At 40.5% G+C, this 19,729-nt stretch overlaps 1 protein-coding gene across 4 annotated transcripts in view; it reads right to left on the bottom strand.

The window, feature by feature from the left end:
* The window catches only part of LOC130167105 (teneurin-3), a 327,180-nt gene that overhangs the window by 305,812 nt on the left and 1,639 nt on the right, over positions 1–19,729 (bottom strand). The gene's annotated exons all lie outside the window — the stretch shown is intronic.

Genomic DNA, 19,729 nt, shown 5'->3' with positions numbered 1-19,729 from the left:
TCAAAAGCTTGCACTGTATCTCTATTTACATTTTTAAGGCATAAGCACTCTTCACAAATACTTCTTTTTGTTTTCTCTTTTCTTTTCTCAACCTGCTTATGTATAAGAAGACTGGGCCTACCAGAAATACAAGAAGAAATTATCTCAAAAATCTTGTATGGATCCCTGCAAACAAAACATATACTCATTATGGATGCTGACAGATACTGCTGCCTGTAGTCACGTGTAGTATTGTGTTTTACAAATACCAAAACAAACCAAATCATAAAACCAATGCCAAGTAGTGTTAAATCGCCCTCTACACAAACAGAATCACTGTCACTGCATTAAAGGTAATGATTATATGTGATTTCCTTCATACATCAACAACAAAAATAAAAATGACTAAGGCTCAGCTTTTGAGCTTAAAAAAATATTTAAATTTTTTTATTCAAAATCAGTCTGCAGCTGCAGATTTTAGTTTAGTTTCTCGGACACAATTGACACTAAGGAGATGTATGATTATCTAGAAAGAAATGATTATCTAAATGTCAATGTTGAGCTTCTGTCAGACAAATACTACACTGACACATGCACATAGAGGATATGATGTCATCGGCAGGTGAGATTCCTCTGGTTTGAGAACTGATGGGAATATTTTTGGGATAATGTAAGAACACAACTGAACTATATATAGAACACAGGTTTAGTTGTTTTTAGACATTTCAATGTGGAAAAGTTTATAAAAACAGATTATAACTTTAACTCTGCTGCCATATCTTATATCGGTCTGAACAAAATGAGTCGGTAAACACATTCCACGCTTGTTGCAGCTCAATATTTAACCATCACCATGTTTCATCTGCACTGTCAATGTTCATCTTAAAGAAAAATATACCTGTTTACTACAGAGGGAGCTGGAATGTGACAGGTTTAAAAAGATTCATGTCTTTGGGATAAAGCATAAGATACGTGGGAGAGAAGTGCACACCTCTCACACGATGTGCTCTACTAAAGCAACCTGTGTTTTATACGAGGCTCCTGTCACGTTCGCAGGGACTCGAGCCTGCACCGGTAGCTCTGTACAATCTCACTGCTAAACCACAGAACTACATTAAACAGAATACTGTGACCCAAAAATTCACAGCAGAGGTGAGATGTCGGCAGTGTGAGAACTGTGTCCATCTGTGGAATCCACACAGACTCATTACTGTCCTCGGAAACAAGTCGTGCTTTCGGCAGTGCAGCTGCAGTGTCTTCACAAAGATGACTAACATCAGTAATTTCATGTTAGTAAGCTCCATGAGTAGAATACAGAGTAGTAAAGTAAATTTAGTTTCTAAAATTTGTGATTTCTTTTGTTACCCTCCGCTCACCGCAGCTCCATATGGAAACCAGAGATATCAGGGTGAAACTGGGATCCTTGATTAATATCTGGTCTAATCTAGTCCTCCAACCTCCAACAGTCAACGCTCTGATACCACCCCATAGGAGCGTCTACTCAAATAGTGCCCCTTCGCCAGGTGCACCAGACCATAGTTGTCATGGTTACCATTATAAACACGTAGACTGTACTGAGAGCGGCATCCCTACCTTTGATTACTGTAATAACGCTCATGGCTTGGTTATGTTTATGAAAACATTGTGATTTGGGTTAAAATAAGTACTTCCTCAACATTAGACAATCTATGTTGCCATGGCTACAATAATAACAACGTGGTAAACTTTGTAGAACGGTCATTAAGAAACAAGATAAACAGCTAGTTTGACATGGGAATCAAACACCGCTCTCCTGTGTCATATTCATCCATCCACCACATCCTCCTCCTGACGTGGACTTTGTCTCTCTTTATATTACGTCACCGCACTTTCCCCTTTGCTACTGTCATAATTACTACAACCACTAGATGTCGCCTAGCAACAAAACCTAACTATAGGTCATAATAACCTGCTGCACAGACGGACTATGGGCTGTTTTTTTTTACAGGAGGACAATCTCGATCAATTACATCACAGATACAGGACCAGTTTTAGAGCATGTTAACCTTTACTTGATTCAATGTCTCAGTTTTTCTGAAATTAAAGCACAGAATAAATAAACAGTTGGAGATTTTAAAAACAAGACATAATTTAATCTTCTCTTTGAACTAAATGTAATCTCAATTTTTGACTCAATCAGCAGCTGAACTCACTCCTTCTTTCCACAATCAGAAAGTTCATCCTAACACTGTTGCAGACGTTCCCATGAATGTGACCTTAGACAATGGCGGTGAATGACGAGCAGCCGCTCACGCTCAAGCCACGTTCACGCTTCTCTGACGGCGCAGCAAAGGACTCTGATACTCACACAAGAAAGTGCATTTCACTTTTTAGCTTCAGCAACCAGAACACACTAACAGAGTTTGGACTTATGTAGGAAAGAGGGGAAAACACTGATCAGACGAGGTGCTGAAACCTAAATCACAGCAGGGGAAATCCCCTCACCACGTCGGTTATAGGTGCCGGTCTTAATCATGTGAAGTCGCTGTCTAGGTCTGTTCTTCTAATGCTGTGGCTCATTATGTTGCTGTTGGATGAAGCCCTGAGCAGTCTGTGTTCCCTTGTTACTGTCTTTTTCTCATCATTATTACAGCAGTATACAGTCCTACTTCCTGCAGATAATGTCTCAGAGGGTGAAGGTACAGTTTGTTCCATCACTGCCTTGGTAAGGACAGAAGTTTTGAGAGTCACCGGTGTGTAGGAAATATTTGCATTCATAATTTACTTCCATTTCTGCAGGAAAGATGGAAATGAACAATTTCTTTAGCCCTGAAAAAGACTATTTTCTATGAAACTAAATGAAAGTTGTTTGTTTTTTTTGCTTTGGTTTTTTAATTTTTTGCAGTTCAATGCTCACAGTTGTACCATTTAAGGTTATCCACTGGACTTGAACTGTTTAAATTTCAATAAAAAACTGGAAACATGGGGCCGTTCTAAAAATGTAACCAGTAGTGTATACAGTACACAATTCAAAACTGTATCATCGTGTCATCATTGTATCATTTAATCTTATGTAAACAGGTATTATATATTATATATATAAAAACAGGTTAGATAAACTACACTTGTGATTACACCTGTGATTTTCAATGGAGGCTGATTGCACACACACTTTCATGAATGAACCTGTGAGCTCCACAGCTTCTTCAGTTTGGGCCTGGGTTGTGTCTAATGCATATCATGGCTGCACATGGTGAACTGCCTGAACTACCAACGACAGAAGGCAAAAGTCGCTGTTCTCCAAAATTGACGGCACATACAATTCACTATTTATCCAACCTTAAATTTACTTTTGACATGGAAAAAGAATTATCTGTTAAAATGGGTTTCTCACGGGTGACCGATCAGACAGTGAAAAGGATATTCTACGGATAACGTCTAAGCAGAAAACCAGTCGCAAGATTATTGAATAGAATATTGGCAGCACATTACTTGGTCAGAGTTTGGGCAGAGTGCCAGCCATGAAACAGGGAGGCGGGGTGTGCTGATGTGGGGCTGCATGAGTGCTAAAGGTGTAGGGGAGATGACATTTACAGACACCCAAATACTGAAAGAAAAGACGACTCCCAGTCTCAAGAAGCTCAGCAGCAGAGAGGTCTTCAGACATCTCACTGTGATCCCAACAATGTGAAAATCACTGTAATGAAGGTAAAAATTTTCATCACAGCTCAATTAGTCAAACATTTCTATTTTTCAAATGAATTGGCTTGATTCATCTCCGGCCTTGCCTCAGCAGCAAATAAAATTGTGGTAATAAAATGGACGGAATTTGTAATTACATTACAATTAGGTAACTCAGGTTCGCTGTATGTGAAGAGTGTGCTTGTAAAAGTGAAAATAAAAATAGGAGAAATGCAGAGGTTTGAATATTTACAGGTGTCTCTCAGAGCTGGTGAGGACCGATGTATGTGTAGAAACATAAGCATATTCATTCCATGTGACAGACAGGTGACAGGTGTCGACTGGTGCCTTAAAATGCAAGGCTGTAAGTCAAACTGATAGATGTTTCAGTTCCTTTTCATGTAAACTCATTTTTGTAGGTGGAGAGGACCCTCTCCTCAACAGACCACCAGAGGCCCACCACTCCCCTCCTTTATCCTCTCCTCTCGGAGAGACCTGCTGACTTCATAGCCGGGCTGCGGGTCCCTGGGGACCTCTTGCTTCTCTCCCTCGTTCGCCCGACACCTTGGAGCCCCTGTGCATCAGCTGGCTCCCCTAACCCAGACCTCCTTTCCCTCCCTCTCTACCTGTCTTGTCAATAAAAAAAAAAAGTCCTCTGGGGCAAGGAAGAACATGTGCTGCTGTGTGTCCTGCTCCACACAGCATTTCTCCACACCATGGTACCTTGTATTTATGTATTGTTTTACTGCTTTAAGGAATAACATTAAACTGCCATCTACATCATCCACAGAGAGGTTGTGCATTTTTTCAGTAAGACCCGTTCATGTCACCACCACTTGGTAAAGCAATAAAAATACTATTAGGCTGCACATCATGCTGTTTGCATTTGATGCAATCTGAGGAGGTGCGTCACGCAGTCCATGACTTGACATAATCAGAATTTCACCATGCAGCTTTATGTTACAGACAAAACCCCGTGTGCGTGTTGTACAACAGCTCAAAGACATACCTCAGACAATAAACTCACTGGTGCAAAGCCCATGTAAATAGTTCAGGTACAGACAAACATTTGATCTGTAAATAACGGTGACAATGACAGTGAGGGGTTTGTGAACAACAGTATTTACAACTTCTTTTACAATTGATCCACACATGTACATTTGATATATTTCAAAGTATGTCCCTTATGTCCCTTCATAAACATCTTGAGTTATTCTGATGAATCCACCCCACTACACAATGAAGTCAAAAAGGAAATGAATGAACACTTCATACCAGATTTCCACTGCCCCTTGCCTGTGTACTTCACGGCTGCAAATTTAACCATAAAAAAAAATTGCACTATTTTGAGTTTCTGCTTAGACAATTACAGAAGCTATAATATCTGTCCTCAGTGACAGGGGCCCTGTTCTCATGGAGGACCAGCACATGCAGCACTCTGACCATAGTTTCTGTTTGGCAGACTGGGAAAACACAGCCCACAGGTCGTCTGTGCAGCAGGTTATTATGGCCCATAGTTAGGTTTTGTTGCTAGGCGACATCTAGTGGTCGTAGTAATTGTGACGGGAGCAAAAGAAAAGAGTCCCAAGTGAAACTAGCAGTTTCTGCTATTTCTTCATGGCCGCTCAACAAAGTTAACCACGTTGTTATTATTGTAACCATGACAACAAAGATTGTCTAATGTTGAGAAAGTACTTATTTTAATCCTAAACCTAACCAAGCCATGACCGTTATTATAGTAACAATGGCGACCAAGGTCGGGTACACATGCCGCCATAGGGGCGCTATTTCATAAGACACTCCTTTATGGGTCGTGTCAGAGGGTTGAAACGAACGACCCGTGTGGTCGTTCAGGTCGGAGGAGCTGTTGGTTTGGTCCGTGTGATAGTTTGGTGCACACATTGTGCGCAGGTGGGCGGAGTGAGAGGAGCGACGCGAACCGAGAGCGCAGCACCTGCTGATCGACACGTAGACGACGCCACGACGAGGACGGGAGGACAGCCAGCAGTTTTAACTTACGACACAGAGTATGAACTCCTGCTGACTAGTAGACTGCCCTGACAACCTGGAGGAGGCCGGTGGGGGGGGGGGGAGACCACCATGGAGCACTTAATGACACAGAGGGTTGTGATCCCTCACAGACAGACTGCCTGGGCAGGGTCACAGAGGGGGCTGGCAGCAGCTGAGAAGCCTGGGATCCACATGATGGCACAGAGGACTGCGATTATTCAATTATTAGGCCACAATGTAAGTACCATGTAAGTACAGTTTATACTATGTATGCTTAGAGTTAGGCTTAAGCTTTTTATCTTGGCTGGATTGTTGATTTAAATAGGTTAATGAACACGACAGCCAGTGCGAGTACGAGTCATAATTTCAGTTGAAATGATCGTTTTTTTCATTTCTTTTTCACTGAAAAATGATAAAGATGAGGATGATGTGATCTTTTTTTAGTATTGTATGAAACAATAATGCTCCTTTACGTCTGGAGAATATGATTTATAGGTATGGGCATCTCTGTAGCACCACAACAATTCATTTATAGTTTGTTTTGACACATTTTACCTTTATCAAAATTATTGCAGCTCTTGTGATTTGGAAATTCCACTTAGCCAAATTTTGATTTTGGTAATATTTGCATAAACATAGTGAGAGGACACAAACAGGGAAGTACTTGAAAATACAAGAAACACAAGTGAAAGGCCATTTTGAAAAAAAAGAAAAAAAAATTGTGATAAATTGTGGCTAATATGAAAATGAATGACGAAATAATATTTCATAATAATCACTTGTGTTTTAATAATTTGTTATTTCACAAATTGTTTTATAATTAAGACAATTTATTCATGTTCTTATTATTATTTATGATATCTTACGTATTTAATATCCACTGAGCTTTGACATTATGTTTTGTGTATAAGATGAATTTTCTTCACAGTCAAAAGGAAGAATTATTTTTATAGAAATAGGATCGACAGTCAAGGATAGAAGCAACACCATGGTGTGGCTCAGGTTCACATTAAAGAGGCGGGAACATGACAGAAGAGACTGACAAAGGGTGAAAGAAAAATTTGAGAGCAGAGGTCAAATCTGATAAATGTTGAAGATGTAAGGGAAGTTTCTCTGCTACTCGCATTTGCTCATGAAAATATATGTTCCCGTTGCTCCATGCTATCTATCACTTCCCATGTTCCCTTGTGCTCTTGAGTCACTGGGCTGAGAACATGGTGTGAGCCTGTGGCGTGGAAGATTTTACACACACACACACACACACACTACAGTGCACATACTAGTCTTTACGCCTGGCTGAGCACCAATGAGCCTGCTTTTAACATAAGCACATAAAACTAATGTCACTGTGTGTGTGTGTGTGTGTGTGTGTGTGTGTGTGTGTGTGCGTGCGTGTGTGTGTGTGTGGAAATAAGCAGTGGGCCAGCAAGAGACCCACACTTTCAGTGCAGGGTGGCTATGATCCTTTAATGCACTCATAACACACACACACACACACACACACACACACACACACATTGTGTTGCAGGACGGATGGTTACATTAAAACAAACGCTATTGTTGTGTGTTCATGTCACTGCTAGTGAGATTTTAAAAAGTCTTTACAAAAAATAAAAAGGTCTCAGCTTCTGATATCAAATAATATCAAATATCGTGATTTCCCGCCATATGATCTATTTTTCATAATGTTTTTTTTTTTTTTTTTTGAGTTTTCCAACCCTCATTTGCTTATTGTACATTGTACATTAGCATGTGTGAAATACAATTTTGAGCATCACCTGAAATATAAAAAGATGAAAAACATCTGAAACATAAATTACAGTAATATAATTATATCATAACCCCCTCATAACACAATATTTGGTCTGGACTTTATCGCACCAGTACATTTTTGATATCAGCTGAGCCTAATCAGTGTATATAAGGAATTGTTTCTGCTGATATTGATCGGGGCTTTACAATGAAAGTCAAGCAGCTGATTGAACCATTACCTCATGTTTTTAACTCTGTGAACTGTGTGAGCCAGGTCAAAGACAGTTTTAATGATTCCGATATAAGACTTAGAGTCAAAGAGCTTTAAAAATCTCAATATTAAATGATACAAAATAAAGTTTGGATAGTCAAAGTAAAAAGATAAATTCATACAATTTGTCCGTCCATATTTCCAATGCCAGCACACTGCTGAATGACAGAATCTCAACGTATAACCTGACCATACTGTATCCGGTCAGTTAGGGTTGTGACTATGGACAGTGATCTCAGTGATCAACGTCGATGCACACACACTCACACGCACACACACACACATGCACGCACTCTGACCAGCTGACTGGGGAAGTGATGGACAGACAGAGAGAGAGAGAGAGAACTGATCTGTTTCTACGTGCCTCTGCCTGCAGGATGTGAGTGATTATATGGAAATGCTCTGATTAATAATTAATTATTATTGTTACATGCTCCCACCCCCTTCTGATCATGTGATCTTCCAATGTCACTGACACATGGTCTCTTTTTCCTCTCTCCAGGTGGGGGGGGGGGGGCACTCTAGTTTTCTCTCTTTTTCCCTCCTGGCCTGACAGCAGCAGCAGCAGCAGACTGACCACATGTACCTTTTTGTTGTTTTTTCCTTTACCCTTTTCTGGTGGTTCCGTTGTTGCGGCTCTATTTGTGGTGTTAGGGTTTAGTTTGGGGGTGTTTGGTTACGGCAGAGGGAAGAGCTCGGTTCCGACGGCCCTGTAAGTGTTGGACTGAGGTGACCTCCCTTCCTTTGTTCTAGTTAGTTGGGGGAGGCTTTGGGGTTAATTAGGTTTTATCTTGACTTAACCTTTTTTGATTTATGGTCATATGCCGTCTGTCTGTAAAAATACAAATATTTTTTTCTTTTTGTAACTCTTGACTTGTGTAATTATGTTAGACCTCTTTGGGTAACGAGCTTCTCTCCGGGCCGTAACAATAAGTATTAACGTTTTGTTTGTGATAACAATTTTGTTCAGTTTAAACGTGTCCATAAAATGCCATCCTACTGCACAACCAATTCTCTGAAAAGTCTGGGAGCCTGACTTCATGCAGAGAGCATTCCTACAAAAGCTCCAAATTAACCGTCATCCTGATTTTTTTTTTTTTTTTTCGGAACTGACCACAACCAGGATCAAACCACCAGGCTTCGTGAACTGTTCCGAAATCTAATAAAACTGCCACTTTTGATTAAAAAATATCCATCTTTGTTGCTCTTGCTGCACAAAATGCCAATGTCAAAAATGTGGAATGTGAACGGTAATAATTCAGATTTTTAGCATTTCTCCTATGTGATTCACTTCGCCTCTGCACTGGTGTGAAACAGCATATTATCATCAGAAAAAAAAATCATCACAAACACACACACACACACACACACACAAATACACACACACCCTCTGTCAGTGAAGTGTGACATTGAACGAATGAAACGTGAGGTGAAGTGTTGCTGATAAGGCAAAAGTGAGAGTAACTACCTGTGTGTGTGTGTGTGTCAGTGAGAGGAAGTGTGTGTTATATCAAACATTTTCATCTTTGTGATATCAGGTGAGACTGTCACTGCATCTCTGAGTGGGGGTTTGTATTGATGTGTGCACTTTATCCTTCCACTCATTGTATCATAATTGAAATGCCTTTGTGTCATATGTGCATATGTCACGGACACATCACTTTGGTTTCCTTATTCAGAAACTCATTTTATGTACAAGATAATTTCTCACTTACAATGAGCCATTGTATTGCAAATGTCAGTCAGTCTTTGCTGGGTGCTGACAATAACTGGAGGACTTCTTTAAAAGGGCAAGTTCACTGCTCGCCCAAAGTGTGTCTCCTTGTCAGGGTGAAGAAGCTGTGAGTGGAAAGCGGATTTCTAAAACTTTACTTTGTTTATTTCGGTTCTTGTTTTTATGAAAATGAGCAATGCCAGTTTGTCGTTGGCTTCACAATTAGACTCAAGCTCTGTGCCACCAATGAAACCCAAATAAAAACAGTAAAATAAATAAGCATAGCGCAAATCAAATACTGAGGGACGTCACAGCTCTCTCTCCTCGCCAGCCGTTGGCAGACATAATTCTTCTCTATATTCTGCTCTCACTACGCAGCATAATGTGTACGCTATTATTTACATTGTGTCTTTTTAGATCTTTACATTCTTCAAACACAGGGCAGGGGCGCCGCCAGGGATTTCAGGCCCAGCGAAAAGATATCACATTGGGCCCCACCACCACAAGTCATGCCAACCCTGCGCAGTTGCTGTAACCACACAACCACACAGATAACTGGACGTCTGCAGGCTTGTAACTCTCTTGTAGTCCAATATGATACTTAATAACAGACGGTGAGCTGTGAAAATATAACACTGTGGTGTTCTGGTTCTGCAAAGTATACATGTCACATATGGTAATATGTTCTATAATATAATACTATTTCTAATAGCATCATAACATACATTTCAGTTCCTACTATTTTGCTGATTTAAATTAACCATGCACCAAATCCTGCAAAATATCGACCTAAATTACCTTCAGTTGTGTATCACATGTCAAGTCTGTATCAAGGTATTGTGAATTGTGAATGAAGTATTATTTTAAAATTGGCTGTCACTTTAATACAGACTGAGTCACTCAATGCTTCCAACTGTCCAGCATCCAATACAGGCTATAGGCCGTGTTTGTTTCAAGTAATAATCGTTATGTGGGAATAATTAAATAGTTTGAATTCTCGCCATTGAAAAGTATTAAATAATTTTTCTTTTTTTCATAATAATAAAAAAAAAAGCCACTGACGCCCTGCACATGTCTTTCAACACAGTGCTGCCTGCTCACCGTCCTCAGTGGGGAGCAGGGCTGGCTCAATAGGGGGGGGTGGGGAGACAGAGCTGCTGAGCCTGAAGCTGCTGAAGGTGCATCTGTTGGACCTGGCACCGGCGGCAGCAGGGACAGCTGATTTAGCATGAACAGTTTTCTAAAAGTTTAGATGCATTGATTAAATGTTGGATAAAAGAGGAGTGAAATGTAAACATCTCAAATTTTCTGTGAAGATATGAGGGAACTAATGTTCGGGGAGCAACAGTAGCCTGTTCCACTGTGGCCATGTATTAATTCACACCACTCACGCACTAAACCCACCTTTCTCTGAGAAAAGTCGGGCGACCTTTGTCGGCCTTTCCCCTCTCTCTCCTCTTTCTCCTTCTTTTCTTCATGTTTTTGGAAACCAGACTTGTCTTTACGAGACGACATAATGCTCCACCTGCACTCCTCACTTACTCATCACACGCAATTCACTGCTAGCAAACACTGTTAGCGGCTGGTTTGGGGGCAGGATCGAACCATTTCATGTAATGGAGGGGGGGAGGGGGTTGGGGGGGTGGGGGATTGGGCACTAGGCTCTCTGGATGTTTTTTTTTCTTGTTGCTAAAGACAAGTAAATGAAAAGAAAGTGTTTTGTTAGTACATTGTAAATAAAATACTATATTACTGAAGGTAGGTTAATAATTTCATATTGAAAAAAAATTACCTAATGATCTAATATTTTTCAGGACCCCTGTCAGTCACAGGCCCTTACAGTTGTCCATACATGGCCCCTGAACACAGGTGAGGCTTTCACTGTGTAGGCTGCTACACAAAAGCCAACCAACTAACCATCTTTATCTCCCAATCCTCGCAATCCCAGCACAGCGGCATCCCCGAGTGAGGATAACGTTAAGTGCAAACTGAGCAAGTGAATGAATGAATGATTTGACACTTATCTGCTATAATAATGTTTAAGTGTAAACAGCAGAAGAATGGCTCAGGCTCGCCTGAACCATCCCTTCTTTAAGCTGCCAGAGGCCTCGACGGCTGCACCGGGCCCCTCGCTCCTCCTCTCCCTCTCCTCCAGCACACATCCATCCACCATCAACACACGTTACTAATTCTCTGTTCTCTCTCTCCTCCGGCCGCTCTCTGCCCCTGGAGCCGTCGAGTCTGGATCTGTGACCAGTGCTCAACAGCCACTGCTGCAATTATTATTATCATCAGTCTCATTGTTATTATGATTATTATTTCCACTACGTGTCCTATTACTATTATTATTATACATCTTTATGTGGAACCTGCATTATGCTATATTCTCTTTCCTCCTGCTTTCTCACTTTCTCTCCCCCTCCTTCTACCCTTCGATCTCTCTCACCCTCTACCCAACCGGTCGAGGCAGATGGCCGCTCACCATGCGCCGGGTTCTCTTTGAGGTTTCTACCTGTGAAAAGGGACTTTTCCCTGCCACTGTTGCCAATATTTGGTGGGAATATTAGTTTTCTGTAAATAATATTAAAAAAATATATGAATATATGCGAGAAGTGTTTTAAGATAACATTTTATGGGTTGTTATTATGTTAATGTAATTATTCAGCGCATCCAAAATAAAAGTGAATTGTAGATATATAGATATTTTTTAAAATCTGCTGTGGTATTTAAACATTTTATACTTTGGCTTCAGAAAATATTCTGACACACACGCCCATCAATCTTGACTCAATAACCCGTAATGACAAAGTGAAAACACGATTTTAGAATTTTCTTTAAATTAATTAAAAATGTATTCATTATTATTAGGGCATTTAAAAAATCATATTGCGGCTATCTTGGCAGATATTGTGATTGCATTTTCAATTGGAATTGTGATTTTTTCATTTCATGTTCAACGAAAAAAAAAAAATGGTTTGTTGGTCTTGGACCAAAGAACAACATGTTCCTTTACATCTGGAGAATATGATTTGTAGGCCGGGGCATCTCTGCAGTGCCACAACACTTATGATGCTAACAATGCGCAGCAATGTGACACATTTAACTGCTATCAGAAGAATTGCAGCTCCTGGGATTTGGATATTGGGTATTGATTGGATATTGCACTTGGAAATATTGCGTTTTTGTTTGTATTTCGATTAATTGTGCAACCATAATTATTAATTACAAAAGAGGAAAAAATGTATATTGATCATGCTACGAACCCAAAATAAATAATAATAATAATAATGATTATTTTTATTTTTATTGTTTATTGTTGAAGCTTGTTTCTGCAGAAGATTACAGCAGCTTTGAAGAAATTAAACCTTTCTACTGTTCAACGACCATGGAACAACATGTCTACCTTTATTTAGCTTTAATGCAATCAGTACTCAATGATCTTACACACACACACACACACGCACGAGTTTTGCAAACTATTCAGGACAATTTATTGACCTCCATTCATTTCTACTATGTACTGAATACAACTGTGTGATGGAATTAATGCCAATTATCCATAATTTTGCCACCTGTGCTACAGTCTAACACTGCTGGGATCCTAATGGAAGCCAGCAAAATAAACTGCCTGCCTCAGATGACCTGAACATTATGAGGTTAAACTTTTGTTTTTTGTTTTTTTCCGGAACCGCTCGGAATATGTCCAAATATATTTCTATAATATACAAATATATTTTGTTAAATTAAATGTCTTGCTGAGTAGAATATGTCCCAGATACAGCTAGCAAGCTAGTGATATGTTTTTAGTTCCAAATTAACACTATTGTCAATAGCCTACAATTAAGTTTAATTAATCCATATAGCCTAACTTCCCTACAGTTTTTAAACTCGGATATAAAAACTAATGAATTTCTTGCCAAATCACGACACAGAAGCGTGACAGCATGTAGGTGTGTGGCACATGGGCTGCAGCACGAAACTCGAAGCACGAAGCTAAAACATTTTGTTTGCACTGGAGTTTCAGCTAAGATTTAGGCTCAGAAACATACACACACACACACACACACACACACAACACAGGCTCCGCTGTTGGACAGCGGCTCCATTTATGAAGCTCCAGGTAGCTTTCATCAGCTGGATCTTCAGTCTGAGCACTCCCTGGATAATACACACATCCACAAACACACACGCACGCACACAAACACACACACACACACACTATGCAGATAAATCTTCACTTTGAGGGTTCTCATGGTAATTATTGAAAACACACACACATACACACACACACACAACCGTGCACACACACACACACACACAAACATGCACACACAGTAGAAACAGCCTACAGGGTACATATGCACACAGAAATTCACACACACAGCATACTTTCAAGTCTGTTCACAAGCATACAACAGGCACACACACACACACACACACACACACACACACACACACACACACAGAGTCACTTAGCCACTATTATGCAGACACTAACAACACATATGGCTAAACACACAAATATCTTACAAAACATGCAAAGGCATAACACACTTGTCCGCTTTTATCATCCAGTGACAAGTGTGTGTGTATATCTGTGCGTTGTGTCGCTAAGCTGTCTGTCTGTGTTAACATATTCACACACATACACACACACACACACACACACACAGTGTCTAATATTTTCTGTATGGTAAACAATGCATAACCAAAATGAGTATATACATTTCAATGTCAGGTCAAGTCTCCTGGCATCTAATCTGTTAGTTATCATACAAATATTATACATGGAAGTATTTACATGCGTCTCAGGTGATTGCACTACAAGTGTTCAGCTCTAAAGATGTCAATTCACATGTGGCGTTAAGATCTCTCCACGTGTGTCTCCAGTGACCACTTGTGATCAGGTCTCACTTCCCTGCTCAGCCATGTGTTTGTGAAAGAGACAGCAAGAGAAAGTGAGGCATGGAGGGGCTGAGTGAATCAATGAGAACGCATTCACGTTCACACTGCCAAAGGAATGAGTGTGGAATGTGTGTAAATGTGGTCCGAGAGATCGGATCTCAAAGGCGTCCTCAATGTGTGGGTTCACACCTGAACTTAGAGCTGACCACTGGTGATCGGATCACCTGAGACAGATGTTGATACCAGGTCTGAACAGGCCCTCTTCAAAAAATAAATTTCCCTCATGTAGGAATCTTTTATTTGCCAACCCACTGTAAACACTAAAAAATCTAAATCAAGGCATTTTGGACCTGATACATTTATCCACAATGTTTTTCCAATGGCTACAGAAGCTTAAATTGCTGGCTTGTCAACAAGCTACATGGCAATCTCTGAAGGTGCTATCGTCATGTGTGGGACAACTGGTGACTAACCAGCATCAACGATATTAGAATATGTAACAAAAACAGAAAAGGAATCCATTTTCTGAGGAGTGTCCAGGTTTTAAAACAGATGCACTAAACAGAATAATGTAAAAAAAAAGAAGAAATCACTTGATTGTGGTGCAGTGTTTGAGTGCTACAGGGAAGCCCTAACATTCAGCACTTCAAGCTGTTTTGTTTCAGAGAACAAAACCAAGACAAACCATAATTCATAGACTGTGTAAAAAACAATATGGAATTTTACTACTGCTTTCATCAAAAAAAAAAGAAGTAGCAGCTAATTGAGTACTTTCAAAACAGCAGCATTTTTCCCACCTGTTATGTCCTGATGTGAAAACTTCCCACAGCTACCTTAAAGGTGGAGAAAAACTGCTGATATTTGAACATCAGAACAAACACACCCCTCCTTCCTGTGTCGCTTCAGAATCTCCGCAGACTGAATTTACAGACGCGCATTCCCGAGGCAATGACACAGTGATGGTCTTATACGGCGCAGAAGTGGATACTCTCTCATAGCTGAAGCAAAGCGAACCTTTTAATATAAAACCTCATCAAACAAACGTCACACACACACACACACACCATTCAAGACACAGCAGAGTAAAAACTAGCGCAAGATAGTTGTTTAGATTGCTTTTACAAAACTAGAGGAGCGTAGGTTTGTAGCTAAGCTAACAAGGAAGATAATGTTACCTGGTATAGAATTTCAAATTATCTTGCAAACTTGTGTTTTAAGGTCTTCATGGCGGTGAAACCTTCCATGCGTTGTACGGACAAAAACCACGATACAAGGATAACAAACGATGCCACAGGAAAAGTTGTCAGTTTTCGAACAGCGACTCCTGCAACTCTCCTGCCACCGTAGCAAACTTCACACCAACAAATTTCTTTCCCAGTCTCCACTGTTGGAAAGCCTCGCTGATGTAACACGGCTCTTCTCTTCTTCTCTCTTGCCTGATCGCAGCACTGTTTTCACTCTCTGTTCGTCTGATCTTCACCTCTTTCGCTGTTGCTCGGCCATCTCTCCGTCTTGACAATGCGATTATGTTGGGGAGCACACACTTCCGTCACGCCACCACCGGTTCATGCTCCTTCCGTGCACGCACCTCGTCCGCGGTCCCGGTCGATCCCATTCTAAACTCTACACGGTCTGGCGGAGATGGAAAAGGTAGACTGCACCTTCTCCTTCCCTGGTCATACTTAAATTGGCACTATCCGTTAGTATGTGCTCGACTTCCCCTCTCTCACTCCCACTGCCCCCTTCCCCTTCTCCCCTCTTCTTTCCTTCTTTCCCTGTCCTGTGCATGAGCATGAACGCCCCCTGTTGCTGATTGGCTAGAACAGCGTTATGTGGCCACGGCTGATTTTGACAGTAAAGTAGATTAGAATCACCTTTAATAGCCAAACCTGCAGACCTTTCAAATAAAATTGTGTAAGAATAGAGTGACTGGTAGAATAAAAAAAAAATGTCTCCCAACCTGAACTGCCCCCCAGACCCTGGAGGAGGGAGCAAAATCTTTGTGAGGTAGTTTCTGTACTGGACCTTTTTTTTTGGGTTAGTTACTTCCATTTCCCTAGTGGGCATGCACCTCCAGCCTGTGATGAACTCTGGCCAACCTGCCATTACAATAAATAAATAAAGTGGGTGAACGTGCTTACTTTTCCTTTTCTTCCTCAAAAATACCATTAAAATGTTTTAATTTAACACAAGCTGAATTTGTCCTTTTAAGAGCTGCCTGCCATAAAGTCGTTTCGTTCTGAACTTTAGTATTTCTGTTATAGTGTCCAGTGATTTGTCGTGAGTGATTCTACACTGGCTAAAACAATATTCACAGCTTCTCATGTTTAACATGAAAAAGGTCACATCTATAAATGATGGTGAATAGAAAAATAGTGATAATATGCTTTGCGTGCCACAATAACGATATCTACAAGTGAACAGAAACAACTTTCAGAAAAAAGTTCTTAACTTGCCATATTCACAGAAACTGTGTCACATATGAAAAAGTACGAATTGGTACGTAGTGTATACTGCATCCAGTATCCTTCAAACAGAACCCATACAGAGGCATCTAGCTGTCGATCATCTGCTCTATTTAACCATGCTTTTTAAACGCTGAATGTTTCAACACTGTCTTTCTCTAAGATTAAGTATTTGTTTCACTCACAATCTGCTCACTTGTTTTTGTGTTTAGTGAGGGTTGGGGGGCTGAGCCATCTGTGAAACTAACAGTGGTGTACAGTACACTTCCACAATGCTACAGTGTCTACTACTACTACTCCCAATTGATTTTACCTTCCTCTTTAGCCTGTTTGCTATAACTGACTGTTCTTTATGGTCGGACTACTGTAGTTCACACTTAGGGTTCAGCACCAAACCCTGTCACCCGAGCACCAGTTCCTACACGACCCGTACCTACAGAACCTCCCGGACCAAATCGAAATGCAGATTTTGGTGCCTTGTCTTGGTGGCCGTCAACGGAAAACCACTCAAAGAAGGACGTCCCAGATAACATGAAACATCATGTGCCATTGCTAGTTATTAATACATTTACTCTGATGGCAGCAGGTAGCCTAGCGTTAGCTAGTAGCTATCATAAACACAGTTAAAATGCCTAAAGATGAACAGTCTAGAGAGTGGCTGCATTTCACTCGAAAAGGATTCTGACACTGGGACGCACAACAAATGTTTAAAACTATAGCACGTAAAGGAGGGACAAACATAATGAAGCATCTGGCGACACATGGGATTCGCTTGAAAGGCGAGGAAGGCACCGTATTCGACCGCTCGCACGGCCCCATGCAAAGCACATCAGCAGACTGCGTGGGCGTCCGCGGCTCCGGCAATAGGGTGACAATAGATGCGTTCGACATCAACTTCGGCTGACTTGACGGTCAGTGTGAACTGCCGGCGACTGCAGGGGTGGAGTTTAAAAAGACTGCAGTCACGTCGAACACAGTCTACTTCCTGCAGCGCGAGTGAGCTCAGGACACCTGTGTTACAGCAGCAGGTTGTTCACACTACTCACTGCAGAAAGACTGCAAAGCTGCTCTGTGGGGATTTTTTTTTTCTCCCAAATATGAACGTTACCCTCAGACTCTTTTGCAGAACCTATACACACGGTTTCACCCAAACATATTTCAGACCAGACACAATTTTCATGAAATGAAATCTAATGTTTTATGAAAACATTGAGGGCGAGGCGTTAAGGTGTATAGGGGGAAAGGTCAAGGAAAGCTTGATGAGAGATCAGCATTTTTTTTCTTTCTGAAAAAGAATTTTAAAGAATAAAAATAAAAATACTAACAAAGGATCAAATTATTGGCAATAAAAGAAGCTGTTCTTTCTCTTTCTTTCTGTGTTTTCTTTTTTAAGTATCAGTTCAGCCACAGGTAGAGTTGTAAAAGTAAAATTTTTGCATCAATAACTGAGAGGACCAAACGATACGCGATCCTACTCGTACCAGTAAATCTGCACTTAACACCTCTACAGTGGAGGCTGTAGTTCAGATACAGTAGAGGGTAGAGACTCTCACTGAAGAACTGTACCACAACCTCAGAAAACTGCATCAGTGTGGTGTGATACAGCTCCTGAAAAGGAAATCTGTATTACACATATTCATACATACAAGTAAGATTCTAGATACACAACGTATCCAAACTCAGGTCACTGTATTGATATCATCATTACTATTGTTATAAATATGTCGCCTTACTTTTACAAGAAATATCTGAACATATATACACATACGTATTGCACTTTACATGAGCAGCAGTTATATACACTACACCACACTGGACAACTACAGTCATTTCATCACCTTTCTCATGATGTGTGAAATGATGATGGTGATAAAATGTAAAAGAACTAAACAACCCAACATCTTTACCTTTCACGCATCAATATCATTTTATCAATCACACTTGCAGCACAGCCAGAATCAAAATGCATCAAAATAACAAATAATAATAATAATAATAATAATAATAGTAATAATGATTGGACCTTTTGAATGGATTATTTTACTCAAGGTCACAGTTAACACACCTTTGCATGGAACAGCCTCACCGGTGTTGTGGTGTAACTACAAAAGCTCCAGTTTCTAAACAAAGAGTGCGGCAATTTCCACAACAAAACTTAAGTTTAATATTGTATCTACTTATCCCAGAGCTTAATACCTGAATGGGACAAAGATAACTGTCACTGAGTGCTGTCAAGAGACCAAGGACATGCGCTCTCTATTTCATATCCCACAAAGAAGAGGGACGGGCAAGACAAAGTGTCATTAGAGGTCAAAGCAGGGGCTGAGTTTGCAAATAAAAAGGGCCAACAAAATAGAGTGCACATTTGTAAGAGAGTGCACAAATACCTATTGCACATTTTACATGAGGGCAATTAAGGACACTGCAGGACCTATATGGTGGATAACTGCCCAAACAGAGCCGACAAAGACACAAGAAGACATGGAGTAGAAGGCAAGAGAAAGCCACCCAGTGGCTGCTCTGCCAGTTCCCCTTCGCTGGTGTGAATTCCTGCGGTTACAATCGTTCATACCAGTCCGGCAGTACCTTTACCTTTCACTCTCTCTCTCTCTCTCACACACACACACACACACACACACACACACACACACACACACACACACACAAAGGCAGGCACTCCTCCTTCAAAGTGGGGTGTTATTTGTAATCAATACCAGAACAGGAATAATCCAACTGTTCCATCTGAAATAATCTGTCATATTATATACCAGTGGTGTTCCTAGCATGTGCAGGAACACAGCTTCATTTCAGTGTCATTCAATTCACAAGGAGGAGGACAGGTATAATAAAAGGTTTCTCCCCAGATCTAAAATTAATTCATAAAATGACCGTACAGCAGTGTGGGAATTAATTAAATCAAGTTGGAAATTGATCTAATAAATTGTGTTTTAAATTTATAAATATGCAAGTTTA

This window comes from Seriola aureovittata, chromosome 3 (assembly GCF_021018895.1).
Source record: "Seriola aureovittata isolate HTS-2021-v1 ecotype China chromosome 3, ASM2101889v1, whole genome shotgun sequence".
Lineage (NCBI taxonomy): Eukaryota > Metazoa > Chordata > Actinopteri > Carangiformes > Carangidae > Seriola > Seriola aureovittata.
Note: the sequence above shows the minus strand (reverse complement) of the source record. Positions and strands in the feature narration are given on the sequence as shown.